Below are 14675 nucleotides of genomic sequence, written 5' to 3'. Positions count from 1 at the left end.
TATTAAATTACCTTTTTATTCAAACTGGAGGGACTTTTGGACATATTTGTCCTCCCTTGCATAGCATTGCATTGCATATGGTGAAAAATTCCAGAAAGGGTTCTGAGGCATTTAATAAAATAATTTGACTAGCATTAAAAACATTTAAAAAACCTTCTTTCTGTTTACATAATAATTAACGGTACGATAATTAAAGGATTTATAATGCAATGCAGAGTGCCTCGAACCCCTTCCTGGAATATTGCACCATATACACTTCTATGCAAGGGAGGGAAAGTATTTCCGAAGAGAGCACCAGTTTGGCTTTTGTGAGGCCAAGCAGCAGCCTCCCCAACCTCTGGAGACGCATGCCGTTTGGTGGATGATTTGATTCAAAGTGCCTTACAGTACTATGAGTACATGTTTAGTATGTCCGTTTCCAGTGGGAAACGAACCCCTGACCCTGACTGTGTACTGTGTGTGCCATGCCCAATCCATTGAGCCTGAGCGACACAAGGCCCTTTCATATAATCAGACCGTACAGTGAGTGAGTACACTAACTGTGATCTGTGAACAGCTCATTATAGACTGTTTCCATGCAGTGTAATGTGTGACTACAAGGCGTGACGCTGGTTTGTCACAGGATCTGTCATGCAAACTTTTGGAAGTATGCAAATGAGCATTGACCTACAGCCCCTTCTAATAGCAGGCCTATACAAAAACGTCACTGCTGTTTCAAAGGAAAGTATTCTATGGCCTTCTATTCCTACATTTATTTATTGTCGTTGCACAAGTGCAGAGTACAACAAAATTAAGTTGGCTTCTAGCCAGAGTGTGAAGTGCATTGTAGTACAGTATAGGGATGGGCGTGAGTAACTCGTAGCTATGAGAAAAATAAAAAAAAATATCGAAATTATAATTTTTTAATTTTTAATTTTTTTTAACATATCTTTTCACATGTATGTGTAAGATTATAACTGTTTATTGGTTTCCTTAAACATATATACGTGAATGAACAAAAATAAGTAAAAAATAATTAAAATAAAAAAATTATAATATTTTTTTTTTAAATGTCCCCCCTTTTCGAGTATAGCATGCGATCAATCGATCTGGATTTTTCTTTAAAATGCCCATCCCTAGTACATAATAACATATTTGAAAAAGCTACGAGTAAATATGCTAAGCTAATGCATGTAAAGTATTATATATACAGTGGTACAAGTAGGAATAAATTAATACACTATGATAATAAAAACATCTAGCTAGTGGTTTACATAATATGAGCAGGTATAGTTATATATATAGATATAGTGTTATTATTATACATTGTTACACTGTTATATGAATAAGCTATAGGTTGGATATAAGCAGGGGTACGTTGGTGATTTCAAAGCTGGTTGCACAGTGTTTTATTAATGACGCCACGCGCATGTGCACTCCTGGGCCCGTGCGCGCGCTCCCGCGCATGCGCATAAATGTTCCCTCGCGTACGCACAGACTAAAGACGGTGCCTAATTGCCTCTACGAATGGAATGTAACACATTTAATTCGCAAGTTTTGTGTGAATGTATCTGTGAACGTATTTGAACACACCTGACGACCTGTGCTATTGTTATGCAAAGTAGCCAGGTGGGTACTTACTTAGCGAGTTGGCGCATCAGTCGAGTGCAGCGCATTCCTGTGTGCATGCGCGTGCATATCCGCGCACCGAGCCGGTTGCACGGCGTGCAACCCCGTCCCATGATAATAATGAAGTATGCGTACAGTGTAAGATGCATGTAGGCAGTAGATGAGTATGGAATTGTGTATAGAGTTAAGAGTTCGACAGAGTTCTGAAACAGTTCTGGAGTGGGGCGGTAGTGTCCGGGGGGTGGGGGCTGTCGCCATGGTGAGGGGAAGAAACTGTTCCTGAGCCTGCTGGTCCTGGAACTGTGATTCCTGGAACACCTCCCAGAGGGGAGGAGAGAACATGGTCTGTGGTTAGGGTGAAAGGTTATAGGGAGGCACCGATCCGACTTTTTCAGTCCCGATACCGATACCTGGGTTTGGGTATCGGCCAATACCGATACCGATCTGATACCCATTATCCAAATTGTTTTCCCAAAAAAGTAAAAAAGAAAAAAATTATTTATCCACGTTTTCTTTTTATATTAAAATATATTTTGTTTTTAAGAATTGTAAAGGATCAAGTGTGTTTTTGATTTGTTGTAAACAAAGACAGAAAATAAACTTCATTCATTCAATTAATAAACTGTATGCCTCACTGTCACTGTGTGGAAGAGACTGGGATCATTATTTTGTGCAAGGCAACATCAGGCTTGACTTAAAACATTACTTTCCTAACTTAGTGAAACTAAATGTAACAAATTAACACATAGATATAAATATACTGAATGGTTATTTCTTATTTTATTTATTATTTAAAATAATACATTTTAAATAAATCCGATATTATAATTTTTTTTTACCGATACCCGATCCAGCTATTTTACTGATATCGGCGGCCGATACCAATATCGGATCGGTGCATCCCTATGCTGTATAATAATAATACTTTATTTGTATAGCACCTTTCATACAGAAACAGCAGCTCAATGTGCTTCACAATAGAAAAACGACCAGCATAAAATGAGCACATAAAGTGCAGACATATAAAATCACAGTTCTTCACATTAGGATCTAACATCCCAACAGGCCACCTTGTTTATGTTTTGATTCAGTTTTAAATAGACCATAATAAAAAGAGTAAGATAAAAATAGACGGTAGTAAAATAGTGCAGCAGTGCAGTGCAATAAAATTGTAGAATAAAATGGATTTAAAAATATATATATTTTACAGTGCAATAAAATAGTTCTGGATTACTGTTCGTATAGCCTCACATGTAGGGAGTGGTGTACCAGTGATTCGTTGGGTGGTTTTCACCACCGTCTGCAGTGCTCTCCGGTCTGAGGTGGAGAAGTTTCCGTACCAGTTGCTTTCCATGGCAGAAGTTTCGGTAGAAGTTCACCAGAATCTGAGGAAGACCGATGGGCTTTTCTCAGTCTCCTTGGGAAGAAGAGAGGCTGGTGAGCTTTCTTGACCACGGTCGAGGTGTTGAGGCTTGACTCCCAGTATACACATGAGAACAGTCAATCATTCATAATATTATAATAATAATAATAATAATTTTCATTCATGTTGTAGAAGAAGATCATTCGGCCCACATGGCATCTGTAGTGATGGAGAAATGAAGCTTTTTTTTTCTTCTCCTTTTTCTGTGATTTTCCTCCCCCTCCCAATTTACCTCTCGTGCAAATTCTCCCTCCCCTGTCCTGATCGTTGCTCGCATATGCCCCCCACTGGCCGGTTGTAGGGAGGATAGAAGCCTTGCATCACATGTCCCCTCCGATACATGTGGAGGCAGCCTGTCACATCTTTTCACCTGCCAGCGCGGACTCTCATTTTGGCGAGGTGTAACGTGTAGGAGGCTCACACTACCCCCGCTACTTCCTGTCTCTGCTGTGCAGGCGTCCCCCAACCGACCTGTAGGAGTCGCTGTCCACAACGTCCAGATTACCACCCATCGACTTCCCACCCGCTAACTCTGCCAATTGAGTTAGTATGACGGCCGGCCCAAGCTGGAGGCAACGCCTACAGCCGGAGTCGAACCCGGTGTCTCTTGCGTTGGTGACGAGCGCTTGGACCGCTGCGCCACCCAGACTCCCCTAGAAATGAAGCTTTCTGAATGACCAAGGCTTTCCAGCATATTGTGTTGGAAACGGGTTTATTACTCTGTGCTTCATACGACACAGTGAACATTGATATCTGTTGGTTAGATACAACTAGTGCTGCTAACCTGACCTACATAATCTGTATATGATATGTGACTAGGTGAAGGCTTGAGTGCTGCAGGTGGAGAAGTGGTTGTATTACTGCCCTTTCATGGAGCAGACCCGTGTTCTAATTAGGGTTAAGAATAACCAGAGGCCCCACAATACAATATTATCACAATACGATGTGTGTGTGTGTGTGTGCGAATTCGGAAATCCAGTCTTAAAAAAAGCCTTGCTAGTTCAAAGTTGCTCACAAAGCAGTCTTGTTTCACTGACTGAATGAAGTCAGTAGACTGCTTCGGACCTCGTCGGTCATGTGAATCTGACGGATCCAAAGTGAGTTCCGGCACAGTGGCTTCAACGTCACCACTTCTTTGCAATTCCAATGCCTCGGAGCACCCTGGGGGACCCTGATGTAAACAAGACAAACGTCTTTCTCAGGTCTGCATCCCCTTAACAATTGTGTGTATTGAGCCGTACTGTATTATTGTACCCATGCTGCAATCTGTTAAATAAAGTTTTCATTCATTCATTCATTCACCCGTATCAGATGTAACATCACTATAGGCGTCGGGCCATGAGGAACGGGATTTTTCTGTTTCAAACGGAGAAACGAACCAGGAAGCAGACTGTGGTCGTATGCTTTTTGCTTTGTTGAAAATTGCATCTATTTTGCTTCATCAAAAGAAAGGATGAAGGAGTCATCAGTCTACCTCGTGGTTCAGATAGTCTGCTAGATAACATGCAAACTAAACGGGAGTCATATTATGCAAATACCCCTACTGTGTGTTTGTCCAATCACTTCACTACGGTCCTCATAGTGTGACTGTGTACCCATGAACCAGAGCTGGTCACATACAAGTAATGTCCTTTATGGCAGTGGAGACATTATGTCTGGATTTTTTTTCTCATATTACCGATATTTAAAAAAAGCACATGTTGGATAACATTAAAATGACTAAGTAAATATTTGTATCATTCATTTAGACAACGGAATTGTATGTTATGACTTGAGATGCCAAGAATCCCATGAGTCGATAACACAGATTGGCAGTAAACTATAAAAAAAAATGTAAATATTAGCATATTGCCCAGCCCTATGTCTGACGGTATTTGCTAGCTCTGTATCTATAACCTGTGAGGGCAGTTTGTTTTCCCAGCAGCCTGGTACTGTAGCTCTATGCTCCGTCAGTATGTCCCCCTACTGAGAGGTCTCCACTGCTCTCCTCTCCCTCTCCAGCTCGTCTCTCTAGTAGGGGTGTAACGGTACACAAAAACCACGGTTCGGTACGTACCTCGGTTTTGAAGCCATGGTTCGGTACGGCTTTTCGGTACAGTGGGGGAAAGTTTGGCTTTCCATGTTCCACTCAGGGGTGATGTAGTGTGCAGTAACTAATTGTACTTGTAGGGCTGTCGACGAATATTCTATATTGAAATTAATAAATCGAGTTTTGAATTCAATTCTGCATGCAAAAAAAAGTTCTGTGCATTCGTTAGTGGTTAGCGTACCGTTGTATTCGTTCGGTACACAGCCGTACTGAACCTTAGGGCCAGTACTGAAACGGTTCGGTACGGATACGTGTACCTTTACACCCCTACTTTACACCCCTTTCGTGACTGTGATGCACGGCAACAAGGTTTGGCCGAGTGAATCCACACTCCCAAATTTCTCTGTGATACTTGTATAACGAACGTTTCGCGTCGGACCAGTTCTTCAGAGTTAAAATGGGGTGGTTTCCTATGGGGGAGCAAGGGACTGTGGATTCACTCGGCCAAACCTTGTTGGTGTGCATCAGTCACGAAAGGGGCCATCTCTCTAGTAGTCTCTACTGAGGTCTCCACTGCCCTCCTCTTCCTCTCCAGCTTGTGTCTCTACTGAGGTCTCCACTGCTCTCCTCTTCCTCTCTCCAGCTTGTGTCTCTACTGAGAGGTCTCTACTGCTCTCCTCTTCCTCTCCAGCTTGTGTCTCTACTGAGGTCTCCACTGCCCTCCTCTTCCTCTCCAGCTTGTGTCTCTACTGAGAGGTCTCCACTGCTCTCCTCTTCCTCTCCAGCTTGTGTCTCTACTGAGAGGTCTCCACTGCTCTCCTCTTCCTCTCTCCAGCTTGTGTCTCTACTGAGGTCTCCACTGCTCTCCTCTTCCTCTCTCCAGCTTGTGTCTCTACTGAGGTCTCCACTGCTCTCCTCTTCCTCTCTCCAGCTTGTGTCTCTACTGAGGTCTCCACTGCTCTCCTCTTCCTCTCCAGCTTGTGTCTCTACTGAGAGGTCTCCACTGCTCTCCTCTTCCTCTCTCCAGCTTGTGTCTCTACTGAGAGGTCTCCACTGCTCTCCTCTTCCTCTCCAGCTTGTGTCTCTACTGAGAGGTCTCCACTGCTCTCCTCTTCCTCTCCAGCTTGTGTCTCTACTGAGAGGTCTCCACTGCTCTCCTCTTCCTCTCTCCAGCTTGTGTCTCTACTGAGAGGTCTCCACTGCTCTCCTCTTCCTCTCTCCAGCTTGTGTCTCTACTGAGAGGTCTCCACTGCTCTCCTCTTCCTCTCTCCAGCTTGTGTCTCTACTGAGAGGTCTCCACTGCTCTCCTCTTCCTCTCCAGCTTGTGTCTCTACTGAGAGGTCTCCACTGCTCTCCTCTTCCTCTCCAGCTTGTGTCTCTACTGAGAGGTCTCCACTGCCCTCCTCTTCCTCTCCAGCTTGTGTCTCTACTGAGAGGTCTCCACTGCTCTCCTCTTCCTCTCTCCAGCTTGTGTCTCTACTGAGAGGTCTCCACTGCTCTCCTCTTCCTCTCTCCAGCTTGTGTCTCTACTGAGAGGTCTCCACTGCTCTCCTCTTCCTCTCCAGCTTGTGTCTCTACTGAGAGGTCTCCACTGCTCTCCTCTTCCTCTCTCCAGCTTGTGTCTCTACTGAGAGGTCTCCACTGCTCTCCTCTTCCTCTCTCCAGCTTGTGTCTCTACTGAGAGGTCTCCACTGCTCTCCTCTTCCTCTCTCCAGCTTGTGTCTCTACTGAGAGGTCTCCACTGCTCCTCTTCCTCTCTCCAGCTTGTGTCTCTACTGAGAGGTCTCTACTGCTCTCCTCTTCCTCTCCAGCTTGTGTCTCTACTGAGAGGTCTCCACTGCTCTCCTCTTCCTCTCTCCAGCTTGTGTCTCTACTGAGAGGTCTCCACTGCCCTCCTCTTCCTCTCTCCAGCTTGTGTCTCTACTGAGAGGTCTCCACTGCTCTCCTCTTCCTCTCTCCAGCTTGTGTCTCTACTGAGAGGTCTCCACTGCTCTCCTCTTCCTCTCTCCAGCTTGTGTCTCTACTGAGAGGTCTCCACTGCTCTCCTCTTCCTCTCCAGCTTGTGTCTCTACTGAGAGGTCTCCACTGCTCTCCTCTTCCTCTCTCCAGCTTGTGTCTCTACTGAGAGGTCTCCACTGCTCTCCTCTTCCTCTCTCCAGCTTGTGTCTCTACTGAGAGGTCTCCACTGCTCTCCTCTTCCTCTCCAGCTTGTGTCTCTACTGAGAGGTCTCCACTGCTCTCCTCTTCCTCTCCAGCTTGTGTCTCTACTGAGAGGTCTCCACTGCTCTCCTCTTCCTCTCTCCAGCTTGTGTCTCTACTGAGAGGTCTCCACTGCCCTCCTCTTCCTCTCTCCAGCTTGTGTCTCTACTGAGAGGTCTCCACTGCTCTCCTCTTCCTCTCTCCAGCTTGTGTCTCTACTGAGAGGTCTCCACTGCTCTCCTCTTCCTCTCTCCAGCTTGTGTCTCTACTGAGAGGTCTCCACTGCTCTCCTCTTCCTCTCTCCAGCTTGTGTCTCTACTGAGGTCTCCACTGCTCTCCTCTTCCTCTCTCCAGCTTGTGTCTCTACTGAGAGGTCTCCACTGCTCTCCTCTTCCTCTCTCCAGCTTGTGTCTCTACTGAGAGGTCTCCACTGCTCTCCTCTTCCTCTCTCCAGCTTGTGTCTCTACTGAGAGGTCTCACTGCTCTCATCTTCCTCTCCAGCTTGTGTCTCTACTGAGAGGTCTCCACTGCTCTCCTCTTCCTCTCCAGCTTGTGTCTCTACTGAGAGGTCTCCACTGCTCTCCTCTTCCTCTCCAGCTTGTGTCTCTACTGAGAGGTCTCCACTGCTCTCCTCTTCCTCTCTCCAGCTTGTGTCTCTACTGAGAGGTCTCCACTGCTCTCCTCTTCCTCTCCAGCTTGTGTCTCTACTGAGAGGTCTCCACTGCTCTCCTCTTCCTCTCTCCAGCTTGTGTCTCTACTGAGAGGTCTCCACTGCTCTCCTCTTCCTCTCTCCAGCTTGTGTCTCTACTGAGAGGTCTCCACTGCTCTCCTCTTCCTCTCTCCAGCTTGTGTCTCTACTGAGAGGTCTCCACTGCTCTCCTCTTCCTCTCCAGCTTGTGTCTCTACTGAGGTCTCCACTGCTCTCCTCTTCCTCTCCAGCTTGTGTCTCTACTGAGAGGTCTCCACTGCTCTCCTCTTCCTCTCCAGCTTGTGTCTCTACTGAGAGGTCTCCACTGCTCTCCTCTTCCTCTCTCCAGCTTGTGTCTCTACTGAGAGGTCTCCACTGCTCTCCTCTTCCTCTCTCCAGCTTGTGTCTCTACTGAGAGGTCTCCACTGCTCTCCTCTTCCTCTCTCCAGCTTGTGTCTCTACTGAGAGGTCTCCACTGCTCTCCTCTTCCTCTCCAGCTTGTGTCTCTACTGAGAGGTCTCCACTGCTCTCCTCTTCCTCTCCAGCTTGTGTCTCTACTGAGAGGTCTCCACTGCTCTCCTCTTCCTCTCTCCAGCTTGTGTCTCTACTGAGAGGTCTCCACTGCTCTCCTCTTCCTCTCCAGCTTGTGTCTCTACTGAGAGGTCTCCACTGCTCTCCTCTTCCTCTCTCCAGCTTGTGTCTCTACTGAGAGGTCTCCACTGCTCTCCTCTTCCTCTCTCCAGCTTGTGTCTCTACTGAGAGGTCTCCACTGCTCTCCTCTTCCTCTCTCCAGCTTGTGTCTCTACTGAGAGGTCTCCACTGCTCTCCTCTTCCTCTCTCCAGCTTGTGTCTCTACTGAGAGGTCTCCACTGCTCTCCTCTTCCTCTCCAGCTTGTGTCTCTACTGAGAGGTCTCCACTGCTCTCCTCTTCCTCTCTCCAGCTTGTGTCTCTACTGAGAGGTCTCCACTGCTCTCCTCTTCCTCTCCAGCTTGTGTCTCTACTGAGAGGTCTCCACTGCTCTCCTCTTCCTCTCCAGCTTGTGTCTCTACTGAGAGGTCTCCACTGCTCTCCTCTTCCTCTCCAGCTTGTGTCTCTACTGAGAGGTCTCCACTGCTCTCCTCTTCCTCTCCAGCTTGTGTCTCTACTGAGAGGTCTCCACTGCTCTCCTCTTCCTCTCTCCAGCTTGTGTCTCTACTGAGAGGTCTCCACTGCTCTCCTCTTCCTCTCCAGCTTGTGTCTCTACTGAGAGGTCTCCACTGCTCTCCTCTTCCTCTCTCCAGCTTGTGTCTCTACTGAGAGGTCTCCACTGCTCTCCTCTTCCTCTCTCCAGCTTGTGTCTCTACTGAGAGGTCTCCACTGCTCTCCTCTTCCTCTCCAGCTTGTGTCTCTACTGAGAGGTCTCCACTGCTCTCCTCTTCCTCTCCAGCTTGTGTCTCTACTGAGAGGTCTCCACTGCTCTCCTCTTCCTCTCTCCAGCTTGTGTCTCTACTGAGAGGTCTCCACTGCTCTCCTCTTCCTCTCTCCAGCTTGTGTCTCTACTGAGAGGTCTCCACTGCTCTCCTCTTCCTCTCTCCAGCTTGTGTCTCTACTGAGAGGTCTCCACTGCTCTCCTCTTCCTCTCTCCAGCTTGTGTCTCTACTGAGAGGTCTCCACTGCCCTCCTCTTCCTCTCTCCAGCTTGTGTCTCTACTGAGAGGTCTCCACTGCTCTCCTCTTCCTCTCTCCAGCTTGTGTCTATACTGAGAGGTCTCCACTGCTCTCCTCTTCCTCTCCAGCTTGTGTCTCTACTGAGAGGTCTCCACTGCTCTCCTCTTCCTCTCCAGCTTGTGTCTCTACTGAGAGGTCTCCACTGCTCTCCTCTTCCTCTCTCCAGCTTGTGTCTCTACTGAGAGGTCTCCACTGCTCTCCTCTTCCTCTCTCCAGCTTGTGTCTCTACTGAGAGGTCTCCACTGCTCTCCTCTTCCTCTCCAGCTTGTGTCTCTACTGAGAGGTCTCCACTGCTCTCCTCTTCCTCTCCAGCTTGTGTCTCTACTGAGAGGTCTCCACTGCTCTCCTCTTCCTCTCCAGCTTGTGTCTCTACTGAGAGGTCTCCACTGCTCTCCTCTTCCTCTCTCCAGCTTGTGTCTCTACTGAGAGGTCTCCACTGCTCTCCTCTTCCTCTCCAGCTTGTGTCTCTACTGAGAGGTCTCCACTGCTCTCCTCTTCCTCTCCAGCTTGTGTCTCTACTGAGAGGTCTCCACTGCTCTCCTCTTCCTCTCTCCAGCTTGTGTCTCTACTGAGAGGTCTCCACTGCTCTCCTCTTCCTCTCTCCAGCTTGTGTCTCTACTGAGAGGTCTCCACTGCTCTCCTCTTCCTCTCTCCAGCTTGTGTCTCTACTGAGAGGTCTCCACTGCTCTCCTCTTCCTCTCTCCAGCTTGTGTCTCTACTGAGAGGTCTCCACTGCTCTCCTCTTCCTCTCCAGCTTGTGTCTCTACTGAGGTCTCCACTGCTCTCCTCTTCCTCTCCAGCTTGTGTCTCTACTGAGAGGTCTCCACTGCTCTCCTCTTCCTCTCCAGCTTGTGTCTCTACTGAGAGGTCTCCACTGCTCTCCTCTTCCTCTCTCCAGCTTGTGTCTCTACTGAGAGGTCTCCACTGCTCTCCTCTTCCTCTCTCCAGCTTGTGTCTCTACTGAGGTCTCCACTGCTCTCCTCTTCCTCTCCAGCTTGTGTCTCTACTGAGAGGTCTCCACTGCTCTCCTCTTCCTCTCTCCAGCTTGTGTCTCTACTGAGAGGTCTCCACTGCTCTCCTCTTCCTCTCTCCAGCTTGTGTCTCTACTGAGAGGTCTCCACTGCTCTCCTCTTCCTCTCCAGCTTGTGTCTCTACTGAGAGGTCTCCACTGCTCTCCTCTTCCTCTCCAGCTTGTGTCTCTACTGAGGTCTCCACTGCTCTCCTCTTCCTCTCTCCAGCTTGTGTCTCTACTGAGAGGTCTCCACTGCTCTCCTCTTCCTCTCTCCAGCTTGTGTCTCTACTGAGAGGTCTCCACTGCTCTCCTCTTCCTCTCTCCAGCTTGTGTCTCTACTGAGAGGTCTCCACTGCTCTCCTCTTCCTCTCTCCAGCTTGTGTCTCTACTGAGAGGTCTCCACTGCTCTCCTCTTCCTCTCCAGCTTGTGTCTCTACTGAGAGGTCTCCACTGCTCTCCTCTTCCTCTCTCCAGCTTGTGTCTCTACTGAGAGGTCTCCACTGCTCTCCTCTTCCTCTCCAGCTTGTGTCTCTACTGAGAGGTCTCCACTGCTCTCCTCTTCCTCTCCAGCTTGTGTCTCTACTGAGAGGTCTCCACTGCTCTCCTCTTCCTCTCTCCAGCTTGTGTCTCTACTGAGAGGTCTCCACTGCTCTCCTCTTCCTCTCTCCAGCTTGTGTCTCTACTGAGAGGTCTCCACTGCTCTCCTCTTCCTCTCTCCAGCTTGTGTCTCTACTGAGAGGTCTCCACTGCTCTCCTCTTCCTCTCTCCAGCTTGTGTCTCTACTGAGAGGTCTCCACTGCTCTCCTCTTCCTCTCTCCAGCTTGTGTCTCTACTGAGAGGTCTCCACTGCTCTCCTCTTCCTCTCTCCAGCTTGTGTCTCTACTGAGAGGTCTCCACTGCTCTCCTCTTCCTCTCTCCAGCTTGTGTCTCTACTGAGAGGTCTCCACTGCTCTCCTCTTCCTCTCTCCAGCTTGTGTCTCTACTGAGAGGTCTCCACTGCTCTCCTCTTCCTCTCCAGCTTGTGTCTCTACTGAGAGGTCTCCACTGCTCTCCTCTTCCTCTCCAGCTTGTGTCTCTACTGAGGTATCCACTGCTCTCCTCTTCCTCTCTCCAGCTTGTGTCTCTACTGAGAGGTCTCTACTGCTCTCCTCTTCCTCTCCAGCTTGTGTCTCTACTGAGAGGTCTCCACTGCTCTCCTCTTCCTCTCCAGCTTGTGTCTCTACTGAGAGGTCTCCACTGCTCTCCTCTTCCTCTCCAGCTTGTGTCTCTACTGAGAGGTCTCCACTGCTCTCCTCTTCCTCTCCAGCTTGTGTCTCTACTGAGAGGTCTCCACTGCTCTCCTCTTCCTCTCTCCAGCTTGTGTCTCTACTGAGAGGTCTCCACTGCTCTCCTCTTCCTCTCTCCAGCTTGTGTCTCTACTGAGAGGTCTCCACTGCTCTCCTCTTCCTCTCCAGCTTGTGTCTCTACTGAGAGGTCTCCACTGCTCTCCTCTTCCTCTCCAGCTTGTGTCTCTACTGAGAGGTCTCCACTGCTCTCCTCTTCCTCTCCAGCTTGTGTCTCTACTGAGAGGTCTCCACTGCTCTCCTCTTCCTCTCTCCAGTTTGTGTCTCTACTGAGAGGTCTCCACTGCTCTCCTCTTCCTCTCTCCAGCTTGTGTCTCTACTGAGAGGTCTCCACTGCTCTCCTCTTCCTCTCTCCAGCTTGTGTCTCTACTGAGAGGTCTCCACTGCTCTCCTCTTCCTCTCTCCAGCTTGTGTCTCTACTGAGAGGTCTTCACTGCTCTCCTCTTCCTCTCCAGCTTGTGTCTCTACTGAGAGGTCTCCACTGCTCTCCTCTTCCTCTCTCCAGCTTGTGTCTCTACTGAGAGGTCTCCACTGCTCTCCTCTTCCTCTCTCCAGCTTGTGTCTCTACTGAGAGGTCTCCACTGCTCTCCTCTTCCTCTCTCCAGCTTGTGTCTCTACTGAGAGGTCTCCACTGCCGTTGTGGGATAATAACCCCCCTCCCCCTCAAACAATCCCCCAGCCATGTCCCCCCCCCCCCATCCCATTACCCTCTCCCATCCATTCACCTTTTGTCTCTCACCTTCAACCCTCCCCAGCCCCCCAAACCATGCCCCCCCCTCCTCCTCCTAACCCCCCCCCCCCATCCAATCCAATTGTCTAGCAGCTCTCCTGGGGACACCAGGCCATTGTCCTCGTTGAGTCGTCCATCTATAACTCTGATAATAAACCTGTGTTTAACCAAGTCTATATTTGACTGTCTATATTCATTGATCGGGTTAATTTCTTCCACACCCTCCTCTTCCTCTTCAGCTCGTCTCTACTGATGGGTCTCCACTGCCCCCTTCCCCTCTCCAGCTTTAGTAACGGTGTCATGTATTAATATCTCCACATCATGTGGACCTCATAATAACCCTCACTGTGCGCCACCACCAAGGTGTTGGCACCCCTGCTATAGATTACGGTATGATCGATACATGATTTTCTTTAAATATATAAATATTTATATAAGATAAAAAATCATCAAGTCTTTATTGGGAACTGAAGCCAAGCTTGATAACAAATAAACATTGTTAACAAGACTCTAAAGAAGTTAAGAACACATATTCATTTAGTTTTTGGATGAGTTCCATAGATTATGAGAAGATTCGCCCTGCGTGGCTCCTGTGGTGGAAACCAAGTCATTCTGCTGTAAATCAGGCCTAAGGAAACACAACCTGTTGTGGGTCAGGCCTAAGGAAACACAACCTGCTGTGGGTCAGGCCTAAGGAAACACAACCTGTTGTGGATCAGGCCTAAGGAAATACAACCTCGCGGAAAAAAATCTAATCTACGAATTCCAATCTGGCTTCAGAACATCCCACTCCACTGACGCATGCCTTCTCTATTTAAACGACCACATCAAACAAGAGGTGGACGCGGGCAAATACTGCGGTATGGTCATGCTGGACCTACAAAAGGCCTTCGACACTGTCAATCACACCATTCTGATTGACAAGCTAAAAGCAATTGGTTTTGATAGTATATCAGTGAGCTGGATGCAATCCTACCTGGAGGGGAGAGAACAGATGGTGGAGGTAAACGGTACCCTATCCCCCCCCCCTCACAGTAAGCTGTGGTGTTCCACAAGGAAGCATACTAGGTCCGCTACTGTTCCTAATTTATGCAAATGACATGTCGTCAGCTTGTGACTGCAACTTGTTCCTGTTTGCGGACGACTCAGCCCTGCTGGTCTCTGACAAGAACAAGTTACAGGTTGAAAAAACCCTCAGCTCAGAACTAGGCAAAATCTGCATATGGCTCGCTGATAACAAACTATCATTACACATGGGCAAAACAGAGTCCATTCTCTTCGGTTCAAATAACAAACTCAGCAAGACCGACGGCTTCTCGGTTACAGTGGGTGACAATATTGTCACAAGGAAAGAAGATATTACCTACCTGGGTTCCATCCTAGAGGCAAATCTTTCCTGTGACAAAATGGCATCCAATGTAATAAAAAAAGTCAACCAACGAACTCGATTCTTGTACCGGATCTCCTCACTGGTAAACAAGAATACCCTGAAGACTCTAGCAGGAGCACTCATTCAAGGGTACTACTGTACGACTATGCTTGCACCTCATGGTACCAAAGCACCTCAAAGGCGCTAAAAACAAAATTACAAACATCTCAAAACAAACTGGTCAGACTACTGCTTGACCTTACTCCTAGAACCCACCTCACCCCTGCCCACTTTGACAACCTAGGATGGCTTAGAGTAGACGACAGATTACAGCAACTTGCAATGGGCCTGGTCTACAAGATACACTACAGGACCAAGGTACCCATGTACATGTCAAAATACTTCCCAAAGGTCAGTGAATACCACGATCACAACACCAGAGGGAGCTCCACAAATCATGTTAAACCCAGATTTGGCTCAAACAAGGGACTAAACACGTTTCGCAATTATGCCACATCAATGTGGAACGCCCTACCCAAAGCTGTAAAGGAATGTGAATCACTACCC

At 48.2% G+C, this 14675-nt stretch overlaps 1 protein-coding gene across 1 annotated transcript in view; it reads left to right on the top strand.

Moving 5' to 3' along the window:
- mical2b (microtubule associated monooxygenase, calponin and LIM domain containing 2b) overlaps positions 1 to 14675 on the top strand; it is a 217785-nt gene that overhangs the window by 87069 nt on the left and 116041 nt on the right.

The sequence above is a fragment of the Notolepis coatsorum genome (genome assembly GCF_963971535.1).
Source record: "Notolepis coatsorum genome assembly, chromosome: 6".
NCBI classification, from domain to species: domain Eukaryota; kingdom Metazoa; phylum Chordata; class Actinopteri; order Aulopiformes; family Paralepididae; genus Notolepis; species Notolepis coatsorum.
This window is presented reverse-complemented; position numbering and strand designations above follow the sequence as displayed.